Raw genomic sequence first — 12138 nt, forward strand, 5'->3', positions numbered from 1 at the left:
CTTTTTATATATACATAGAACTACCGCTTGTTTGATCATCTGCTGTTTTTGTGTGCTTTTGTTCTTGTCTCTCTGTTGACCGAGCAAATGCTTTCTAAACCTAATAGTTCTGATCCTGTAAAAAGGCATTAACATTTTAGCAAGCCACGGATGCTTAAAGATCTGTCAATATGGCTGAGTTCAGTAAGATTTATCTCCAAGTAAACAATCATAAGCCTGGGCCACAAAACTGAAATTTGACCCCAAGCCATGTGTGTTTATTCTGAAGTGAGCCCTGCTGAATTCAATGTGGCTGCTGCCCCCACATCTCCTCTGGAGTCCTCCTCCACCTCTATGTCTGCTCCTTAAGCTTCCTTGCTATCAGTTGCTTGGCAGTGGGCGGGCGGGCTCAGAGGCAGAGCATGCTGCATGTGCTTGTGTGTGTGTTCCCCACTGCTTTTCTTCAAGGCTCCTTGCTCTTCCTTGCCCTGTGTCATCCTCTGCCAACTTCCTTCCTCCTTGTCTCTTCTCCCTCACACGTGTGCCTGCTTGCCACCACCGCCACTCTTTTTCAAGCTTCCTTGCTTCTTCAAGGCTTTCTCATTCCTTTGTCCTCTCTGCTCCCTCCTCTGCCAACTTCCTCCTTGTCTCCCTCCAACTTTTGTTGAAAAGTGGTGGGTAAATATTCATAAAATGAGTAGTCTTCAGTTGTGGGTGGATGGAGGGTAATGTTGGTTGGTGGCACCTTATTATATTGATTGTGACTGCATTCTTCTGCATTCGGTGGGTAGAAGTGGAGGGAGTGGCTGCCACCTTAATTGTAACATTTAAGTTTGTGTTTGGGCATGCACACACACACAATTTCCCTGGCAGTACCTGAGCTGACTAGGGAAACACCGATATCGGGCAGCAGCGATATAGGAAGATGCTGAAAGGCATCATCTCATACTGCACGGGAGACAGCAATGGTAAACCCCTCCTGTATTCTATCAAACACAACCACAGGGCTCTGTGGTCACCAGGAGTTGACACCGACTTGACGGCACACTTTGCCTTTACCTGAGCTGAAGGTTTGTAGCAAAAGTGGTACAATTGTTTAAAAAGGTTGGGAAACCCTATAATAGAGGATTGCAACCATACGGGGTTGGGGAAGAATAAAAATTTTATTTTCTTGTTTATTTTGAAAATTCAATAGACCAGAAAGGTTTTTCTAAAAGAAATGTCTGAATAAAGCAGAACATATCTTATATAAAGTAGTTATATAAGAGATGTAGGAAACCTCTTGCCATAAAGAAAACAGTTGAATGCTTTCTAGCTCTTTCAATACTTCAGATAACTCCAGTTTCAAATGCACAGCCAAGCCAAAAGGCTATAGTTCCTTATTTAGCCCATTTATATTCACCGTTTAGGTCTTCTGTACTGAACTGAACATTAAGATTAGAGAAAGAACAGAAATGGTAATTTATAAAAAGAGTTCCTGAGAGGTTTTTATTCCATTTCTGGCTGCTTTCAGGGCTAAGCCACTAGCAGGCTGTGAACCATGGGAGGAACAACAGATGTTGCTGCTAACCCACTCTGAAGAATGAGGGGGCCCTTTGGCAACCATCGCCCACTCAGGGGTGAATTTCTGCATAGGCAAGATAATACCTATGCGTTAGGGGGCAAATAATGGGAGGTGGCAAATTCGGGGGGGGCAAGTTAAATCTTTTTTAAAAAAATTCAACCACTTCTGCACTGTAGGGGTGGTATCAGAGACGAGGGGCAGCCAGTGGGGTGCGGGCACTCTAGGTGAGGGGAGACAGAGGTGGGGGAAGGCGGCGGGGGCAAGAGCTCCTTCCCTGAGTCCGAGCCCGCCTGCCACTGAAATGATAGGTTGGGCCATTTTCGGACCATTTGGGGGCTCTCTGTGCATGTGCACAGAGAGCCCCGAAATGGGCCGGAAATGGCCCTACTTGTCATTTTGGTGGCAGGCAGGCTCAGGGAAGGAGCTCTTATCTCCACCTCCCCCTGCCTCAGTCTCCTCTCACCTTGAGTGCCCACACCCTGCCGGCCAGCCCCACCCCACCCCCCGGCTTCCGGTACCATCCCAGCTGCACAGGGGCAGTTGGAAAAAGGTTTTGAAAAGTTTTCTCTTGTCCCCGACACCCCAAGCCCTCCCTCGACACCAGCCCCTGCCCTCAAGCCAGGGGCAGCAAATCTTTTTTGCCTACAGGTGGCAAAAAGATTACTCTGCCCCTGCCCCCACTCAAAGTTTGATGTCTTGTTTGAAGGAAGTGCTGGTGAAATTAAGTAGACTTTTAAAGTAATTCCTGAGTAATACAATTGAATAACTTAGTCCGGATGTCAGCCCGTGACTTCATCTTAATTTGGTGGCAGAAGAGTTGTCATGAGTCATGACATGAGTCATGAGTTGTCATTTGTCTGTACTGTTCTGAACATCAGATGATTTAATGAAGTATTACTCAAACGAGGTGATATCCATGAAAGTTAATGATTTTTATTGTCTAACATGCAAAAAGATAACTCACATATAACAGATACTATTTCCTCAGAGTTTGTTGGTGAGATCATTTAGATTGATGATGCTTGGACATTAAAACCATTAGTTAAAAAGTGACCATTGTTCTCCACCAGGTTCAGGTTAGGATTAAAGGTCTCTTTCTCTCTTTCCCAGAGAGGGCATTTCTAGGAAGCACTGCCGGTAGGATCAGCAAGGAGAAGGCAAAAGACAAAGGCAGAAGAGGAGCCAGTGCTTTCATTGGCTCTCAGACTGAGACAGCCCTACTAAGCTATTCCCTATACAGTGATTCTACATAGACTGTACCAACTGTTTTTTGCTTACATGAACAACATGAAAATATATAAGGGGAGAGTGGTGCTAATGGAAATACAAAGAAAAAAGTTAACGCCAGTTGTGGCTGGGGATGATGGGAGTTGTAGTTCAACAAAAGCTAGAGGGCCAAGGTTACCCACCCCTGCACTAGAGTGACCAAGGCAATTTCAATTCCATATCCAGAACGGAAGCATTTCCCCCATACCATGGTTTTGATCCTGATCACTCTATCATGTCAGCTATTTAAACTTAAAAATAAGAACGCAAGACCAAACCGCATTTTACATAAGGTGTTGTTTGGTAGCCCTGTGAATAATCTGTGAAGTTGGCAACAACCCTTTAGAGAGGCTGCCCAGATGTAGTGAGAACTGAAACTCTGCCTAACAAATCTTGCAGGAAAAATAAGTTGATAACTAGTTATGCATATTGATTCAAAATTGCCCTGTAGAGAGACACAAGATTTGAAATAAGAATTTACAGCAGTGATACATGCATGGGAAGGCTGATACATCAAGTGATGGGTGACTTAAAAGCTATTATTAATAAGCCATCCATTATTTTCGGTAGCTACTACCATGGCCACATGGCTCTGTGGTAGCCAGGCGTTGACACTGACTCGACGGCAAAATCTTTCCTTTCCTTTACTACCATGAATATTTATATACCGCTTTTCAACAAATAGTCTCAACGTTCACATTGATAAATAAATAAGATGGTTCCCTGTCCCAAAAGAGCTCACAGTCTAAAAAGTGTTCTCTGGGCAACTTCTATATATTATTGGCTGAACATGACATCTCAATATGACCCTTAAAGATCTAGCCTGTTTTCTGATTTTCTAACCTTTTTAGCTTGCCAGCAGTGTGCAGAACCATTATTGGGAGGAAAAATTAAGATTAAATTATCCACATTGTCTGAGTGTTTCGGTTTTAAATCAAATTTTACCTCAAGCTAAGCCAAATCACAGAATACTTCCCTTAATCAAGATGAGAAGCTGCATTTCATTTGAAAGAACCGGTGTGTCAATAATTTAATTACGTGTGGATGTTCAAGAATGTTAGCATTGTTTTTCTCTTCGTTTCAAAAGATGTTTTGTTTCTGCTCTGTATGCTTTCAAAGGCAAACACAAGAGAAGCCTTCACAAAAACTTCATTCATACCAGTATCTATTTAGCCAGTGAGCATTGTTCCCTTTCCATGTAGCTGATGAACCTTACAGCCACGTAACACTGACCCTGAAGCTACATTTCTTACATCTAAGCATCTCTCATTTCCAAACACTAGGAGGCACATTTTCCCAAATGTCAGCTGGCTGACTAACTGCTGCTGAAACAACAGTCTGCTTGTTCTTTCCATTTAGAACTGTGAGACTCCACCCAGTCCAAATTTGGCAGATCTCAACTGATTCCTAATCCATTAATTACAGTGGAAAGGAAGAAAGTAACCAAGGATCCGCTTGGGGCCTTTATGATTGTCAGTGCTTGTCACTATAGTATCCTGTTTTTAAACGAGAGCCACCTAATGGCGCAGCGGGGAAATGACTTGACTAGAAAGCCAGAGGTTGCCGGTTCAAAATTCGAATCCCTGCTGGTATGTTTCCCAGACTATGTTTCCCAGACTATGAGAAACACCTATATTGGGCAGCAGCCATATAGGAAGATGCTGAAAGGCATCATCTCATACTGCATGAGAGATGGCAATGGTAAACCAAAGAAAAACCACATGGCTCTGTGGTTTCCAGGAGTTGACACCAACTCAATGGCACACTTTACCTTTAATAGAATCATAGGGTTGGAGAGAGTTGTAGGCCATTTAGTGCGATGGTGGCCCTGGCATAACAAGCTCTGAAGGGGTTTATGTAAGAATTGAACATGGACCCCATCAAATAATTTCCCCATAGGAGACAATAAGAAGCTCAAAAAGATTAATAATTCCAGAATGGCTGGGCAGAAAGCTCTGAAGTTTCACATGGTGTTTAATGTAATTTAACGCTTAATGCTATCACTTGATTTTTAATATTGTTTTTTCAGTTTCTAAAACTGTTTAAAAGTGTCATAACTGCTTTGTTTCATGGAAGAAAGTTACAAGTGGCTCTGGAATTTAATCCTCCACTGTGCCCATCAGTCAAGTCTCATTTGGATGAAACTACTTCTTGCCTTCATATAAAAGGAGACGTACCCCGATTTTTTGCACCCCATGTAGTATTCTCTCTAAAAAAATTTTATCTGTGTGCAGAATGAGTTTTGTTCTGGGCAGCAGTATCAAAGCTATGAGTGGGGCCTTCCTGCTTCAATCTGAGCTGGATCTAAAATTAACTGAGCGGACATCAAAAAATGTGTGAGCACGCACACACCTTAGAGGGAATACTGACTCCATGTTGTTACTTCAGAATGGCTGGGCAGAAAGTTCTCAAAATTCATATGGGAGTAGCACATGATGGTAACATTAAATTTGTGGTTGATCAAAGAGGTCAGACCACCTGTTGCTTTTTAATGAGTTTTTAAAGCTTAAAAAATAATTAAAAATCAGTGGGTAGACTGATTTCCTTGAACATTCACACATTTAATGCTACAATCATGTAGGAACACCATGTGAAATTCCAGAGCTTTCTGTTCAGTATTAGTTTCCCATTTATTCCTATGGAGAAATTATGATCTATCAGAAATTTGGGTGCAACGTTGGTGGCCCATGTTCATTGCACACATTTGCTCAATTGTAGATCTGCCCCTGGATACAGGAAATCCAGAACTAGAGCATTCCAAATAGATGCTTTTCCAGTCTCTGCTTGAAGGCCTTCAGCCACGGTGACTCCATCACCTCCACTAGGTAATTGGTTCCGTTGTTAAAGTGTTCTTACCATCAAAAGGTTTCTCCTAATGTTCAAAGGAAATCTACCCTCCTGGAATTTAAGCCCATTACATATAGTCCTGCCTTCCTTCTAGGCCAGCAGAGAACAAGTCTTTGCCCTCTTCAATATGACAACCCTTTAGGGAGGTTTTAGGCAATACTCTTTCCCAGCCCTATCTGGAGAAGCCAGAGATTGAACCTGGTACTTTCTGCTGTTCTACCACTAAGCTACAGCTCCATTCCCTGATTTATATGAATGGTTTCCTTCTACTGTTAGATTACAGCACTACATATTATTTACTGACCTCTTTGGGTCTGTGGAGAACAGAGTGCATTGTGAGATGACATGATGTATACACTGGCTGACATCCTGACTAACACACCATACCAGAGCTCGTGTGTTTATGTAGGGAATTTCAGCACCTTCCCTTCCTCTGGAAGCCCTCTGTCATCTGAATGTTTGTCCCTGAGGGATGCATGTCCCTCAGGAACATATTTTTGAATGGTGCAGAGCACTTCTTGGGGAAAGAAAGGTTGTCGACATTTGCCCCCACCACTGAGCCAGCAGTGAAGCTGAGTTGTTGAACTTCTTGAAGCACCAGTGCTTTTCTGGTTACACCAGTGCTTCGTCAGGAGGTCAGCTAGAGTGAAGTACAATTTACTGTTATATAATAGCTCTTGCGTATGAATTTTATGAGCTTCTGGATGAAACTTGTTGGAATGCTGATCACAAGACCCACATGAGAGACAGGGACTACAAAAGTTATAGATCATGACAGACACACACATCAGGATGGAAAGGTCTTTGGCAAATCATCTGTGAAAGCCTGTAAGAGTAAACTTGGGAAAAGCTTGCCATCTTGATATGATGCACATTTACTATGGCCAGAAATAGCAACCATTCCTTTACTTTGAAAACTTAATTTCTAGTTGGATAAGTTGCAGTGGGACTTATGTGATGGGTTGGATCCAGAGAATTGTGAGTGATGTTCTCCTTGTGATATGGGGCTTTCCACCCCCTCATCTGCAGTGCAGCATCCAGCGCCCCCTGAAAAGCCAACTCTGAGGGTCAAGGGTCCTTCTGCAATAGTGTGGGATATGGAGCAGGGAGCTACAAAGGGAGACAGTAGGTGGAAATTGCACCACCATGCATGAGTGAAAGTACCCTTTCCTTCATGCAGGGAAGGCACCTCCAGATCCAATGTAAGCCACTGTATTCAGCCAAAATTGCCTTTCAAAGTGACTTAAAATTAAAATTCAAGATGAAGAAGGGTACAGTATGTGATATATAGAGGGGGAAGCAGGAGGGTAGCTGTAGCTCACAGTTCTAGCTTCATCTGATTGTTTGTTCTTGCACTTTGTGTTGCTCTGCCATAGCCTGCTTGGCTGGTTTATCTCTTCTGAATATTTTTAATTAAAGCTGAGCCTTTATGAAATACACAATCAGTATTCTGATTACTTCAAAGAGATGTACATTCATATTTTTCTACATGATGAACAAGTTGTTCTAGTAGGAACTAATCTGCCTACTTTCCTTTCACTGTCCCTACAACTGGGCTAAATTTGGTTCTGATCAGTCCACAAATTAGCCCTCTTTCGCCTCAAACATCCATGCATCCACCATCTTGGGTTGAGATGGATGAAGTCATCACAGACTAAGCTATTGAGGTGTCCCTGTGTGTCACTCACTACATCTGCATCTAATTTGGTTCAAATTGGTTTGACAGTTCACAAGAAAGCCCACTTGCACCTCAAGCATTCATGCATCCTCCATCTTGGACTGGGGTAGATGACATCAGCAGAAACTATGCCATTGGGGCATCCCTATGTGTCCCTGCAGCTGTAGCAAATTTGTTTCAAATAGGCTAGCCCACTCACAAGTTAGCCCACTTGCGCCTCAAACGTTTACATGTCTGCCATCTTGAATTCAGGTGTATGACATCATCACAAACATAGGGCCTTGAAGTGTCCCTATGTGTCCCTATAACTGTACCAGATTTGGTTCATATGGGTCCAGGAGTTGTGAAGTTGGTGGTGGGGACAGACACATGGAAATGGACACACAGGAAGAAAAGCGGGGCAAACCACACACAGAGAGAAAGTATGCTAAAATGGCAGCAACTGTTAGGGTGGAGCAGCTTCTCAGTTGCTGATGAAGGGAGTGTCGTAGGTGTCCATCTTCTGCCGCTCTCACCCCTACACGCCAGTTGATGCTGTTTTTGCCACCTGTTGAACTCTATGGGGTCTTTGCCATGGGCTTCCTTTCCAGACAAACTAGGCAGCACAGGTGACCTCCTTTGAGAAGGATCTGGTCGTTGCAGGGGCTTGGCAAGATACTATGAAACTGGTGCTGTCAGTTGTTAGCCATGAATGTGATCTTAAATGTCACAGGACTACTCTTATCCCCGCTATCTGGCTGCGGGTGACTACTGACTGCTGGGTGTTCTGAATGCTGTGATGTGTGTGTAAGAGGCTATGAAGATTGTTATTCAAAAGAAACTGACTTTCCATAACTTTCCACAGAAGCAAAATGTTAACTGAAGTGTGAGGGCTGGACCTTGTTTCTTCCCTTATCAAGGGGCAGTAAACTTCCCAGAAAGAGTGCTGTGCTGAAGGAAAGCACTGAGCAGAACCAGTATAGGTGGTCTGACTTGTTTCTCCTGAGCCCTTGGAGGTTATAATTTCACCCCACTGAAGTTCCTTATAGTATAATGAAAATGAGAGTTACAAAGCAAAAAAACAGAGTCATTTGCATTCATTGTTTATGTAACTAGCCTTTTGCCTCCAAGCAAAAATGTTGATGGCCCTTGTTCTCATAGTGCTCTAAGGAGCTGTTCTAAACCCACAGATCTGACATATCCTAAGCCAAGCCAGTTTCAGCCTGACTGTACTTACGATGCGGGTGATAATAAATTGGAGGTTTCATTTTAATCTCCTGAGGGCAGATCTTGCTACTGTAGAATGCTGCATAGCATCTACTAGAAGTCAATTTCTGACTATAGGTGGGGGATCACACATGATGGAATGCTTCCTCACAAAAAAGGGGGGGGGAATCAAAAGCAAGTCGTACACATTGAAAATTAACATGTCAGGCAGAAAGCTAGACTTGAACCTTCTCCCCAGTATGCTTGTTTTCTGTGTGCAGGGATTTTGCTTTTTTGTACAGAAACCAATTTATACTCTCTGCCACCTTCAAATTCACTTCAAGTGTCTGTATTTAACACACTGAAACATCATAAAAAGCAAGCATAAACATTCTACAGTTTTATAGCATAAAGGAAGACAAACAAACCTCAGGGGAAACCATCTGTTTAATAAACTTTATTTTATTTACTTGTTTTCAGCACTAGACTGAGTGAATTTCTGTCAGCCACCCTACCTACGCGTACGCCAAGCTAGGGAAACCAGTTTCAGTGTGCTAAATACAGACGCTTGAAGTGAATCTGAAAGTGGCAGTGAGTATAAAGTCTATTGAAATCTTCAGGAACATTTATAAATCACAAATAACATTGAAATATAACCTCCTAATGGCACTGGGGCATGACAGTCGCTACCTGTACTCTGAAATGGTACAATTGAGATACAGGTTTATGAGCTCGCCTAGACTTAAGAGGATGCTCTCAGTTGATCTTGAGGATCACGGTGAGACATAATGCAAGAGGAAGCAGTATCTTGAGTATGTTGGATCTAGGCCATTTAAAGCTCTAAAGGTCACAATCAGCAGTCTGAATTGTACCTGGAAAATGCAAGAAGCCAGTGTAGATGTTGGCGCACCAGTCAACACGCTCCTGAACCAGATATGTTCTAAAGTGGCTGCCATGGCAGCATCCACTGCCTTTTGAGTTGCTTTTCTGGCCTGTTAGTACATATCTCAACAGATTTTAAACTACATGCTGACTGCATGATTCTGTCTGTGTGTGTGTGTACGTGTACACACACACACACACACACACACACACACACACACACACACGACATCTCATGTCAAGAAGCAATGTCTGGCTCATTTATATGCTGTTGTTAACACTCTCCAAGACATACAGCAATGGCTTTGGATCCAAGACACCTGAATTCAAATGTTGAATCAGATTGAGTGATGGCCTGAGACTGAGTAAGACACTATGGGAATGGGTAAAATGTCAGGAGGCAAGAGAGCACACTCCTCATGGGCACAGTGTCTGAACCCGCCCAAGTCTGGTTCCTGCCCCACTTCTTTGGAGCAAGATTCTACTGACTTCTGTCACCAAGATTTGAAGTTGGCTTGACAAAGTCGATAGAATCTCAATAATGTGATGCAGGAACCGGACTTGGGCAAGTTCAGGCATCATGCCTGCCAGAAATGTGTGTTTTCGCCTCCTGACATTTTATCCACTTCCAAACCGGGTGGCAGTCATGTGAACCCTCCCTATGTTTCAGCCTCAGTTTGCCTTTGGCAAAATGGAAATAATAATGATTTATCTCATGGGATTTACAAGATCCTGAAAAGCAGTTACCTGCCTGGATCCATAGAAATAAGGAAGGCTACCTATAGTACCTAAATAAAATGTGAATGTTAATTCACTTCACAGAGGTTGCCTTACCGGTACTCAGGTTGTTTTGCAAGCTATTCTGAAATAAAACAGTACTAAACCTGTTCTGCAAATCAAGGATGAAGGCCAGCTTTTGAATTTCAGTCAAAATGGACTGAAGTTCATGACATGACGTTTGGTCATTGGGGTAAAATGCTGCCCTTACAAGCAGACTCCCTAATGTTGATTTAACTGTGGGTGCACAGGTGTAGCTGAGGTCAAATTTGGCAATGTATTTCAAATATTGTCTTTGGCTGAACTGATAGCAGTTTTCTCTGAGTACAAGAGTCAAAAAAGGCTCAGCCATTGCTCTTCAGCTTGCTGCGCTTGCTTTTCAGTTTTCAAATTTCAAATGAATACTTCCTTAGAACATGTGCAACCTTATCGTATGATGAGACTGTTCCCGATTGATTCAAATCAAGTTACATCTTTCTAATTAATATATTTTCTGAACTGGTGGTTGCAACGATTAAAACATACCTGATTGCAATCAAACATATTACTCATACCACCCTCCCAGGGATACAGCAGAACCTTTGTTCATGTCGCCCACATGCCTTTTGCACTGGTAAAGAATTTTTATCAGCTTAGATAATGATGAAATGATGATTGGCATTGGGGGCTTTCTCTGCGTATGTGTAAGGACACCAATCAAGATCACTGAAGACTGACAATAGATGTGAAGACTATGCATGTCCACCCACAAGTAAGTCTGATTGGCATAGCAAAGTAACATTGGCGTAACAATGGTGGTGGTGGTTCACATTCGAAATCTGGTAGCTGCTACCACAGCCAGACTCCCAGCTCACCTACTTTCTTTCTCTCCCTACCACCCGCCACCAGCCCTGCATCCACCTCCTGACCTCACCAGCCACCTCTGTGGCCACTCACCTGCTGCCTCTTTTCCCGCCTGCCCTGCCTCCTGCAAGCCTCCACCTCCACCTCGGCTCCTAAGCTTCCAGGAGCTGCTGCAGCTTGCTACAATTTGCCCAGCCACTGCATGCTATAAAGACATCATGACCCTGCCAAGGGCCATGGTGTCTTTATAGCATGTAGCAGTCAGGCAAACTGTAGTGAGCCACCATGGCTTAATCATAAAGTGTAACATTGAGTCGGTGTCAACTCCTGGCGCCCACAGAACCCTGTGGTTTTCTTTGGTTGAATACAGGAGGGGTTTACCATTGCCATCTCCTGTGCAGTGTGAGATGATGCCTTTCAGCATCTTCCTATATGGCTGCTGTCCAATATAGGTGTTTCCCATAGTCTGGGGAACATACCAGAGGGGATTTGAACCGGCAGCCTCTGGCTTGCTAATCAAGTCATTTCTCCACTGCACCATTAGCTGGTTCAGTAGTTACAAATTCTAAGGGGCATAGCCATATATGGAAGTTTTTAGAATAATTATGCTTGGATTATATTGGGAGTAAAATTATGTTTGCAGTGCATTCTTGAGAGAGGTTTTTTTACATCTATATGTGTTTATTGTATAGACTGCACTGAGGAATTTCTATATCAATGCCACTGAAGAAGGCTAAGCAACAGCTGAAACACATCTGGCATACTGCAAAGAATTATTGAGCCTATTTTTCTGAAACAGTGGATATTTTTAAATGGATTTTGGCATACTCAAAGAATTATTGGGCATTGAATTATTGACATTTATATATGGAGTTTTGGGATATATCCATGGAACTCTGTTAAGGATATAATATTAACCTTTACTGCACCAATTGGGAACCATAGAAACAACATCCTCTGGACTTCTTTAGAGACTATGTTTATATACTTTTTATGATAGGAGTGTATATTTTTTAGTGTATGTGTGTTTTAATGTGTGAATAATTGGTAGGGTTTTTATATGGAATCAATGCATTGGAATTGATTGATTGACTGACTGACTGATTGATTGATTATG

The 12138-nt window shown here is 42.8% G+C and overlaps 1 long non-coding RNA gene across 1 annotated transcript in view; it reads left to right on the forward strand.

Moving 5' to 3' along the window:
* The window catches only part of LOC128342798 (uncharacterized), a 58712-nt gene that overhangs the window by 21423 nt on the left and 25151 nt on the right, over window positions 1–12138 (forward strand). The window contains exon 2 of the long non-coding RNA XR_008315178.1: window positions 9000–9110. This is a non-coding gene — a long non-coding RNA (uncharacterized LOC128342798). The remainder of the gene's footprint in view (window positions 1–8999; window positions 9111–12138) is intronic.

This window comes from Hemicordylus capensis, chromosome 2 (genome assembly GCF_027244095.1).
Source record: "Hemicordylus capensis ecotype Gifberg chromosome 2, rHemCap1.1.pri, whole genome shotgun sequence".
Taxonomy (NCBI): Eukaryota; Metazoa; Chordata; class Lepidosauria; order Squamata; family Cordylidae; genus Hemicordylus; species Hemicordylus capensis.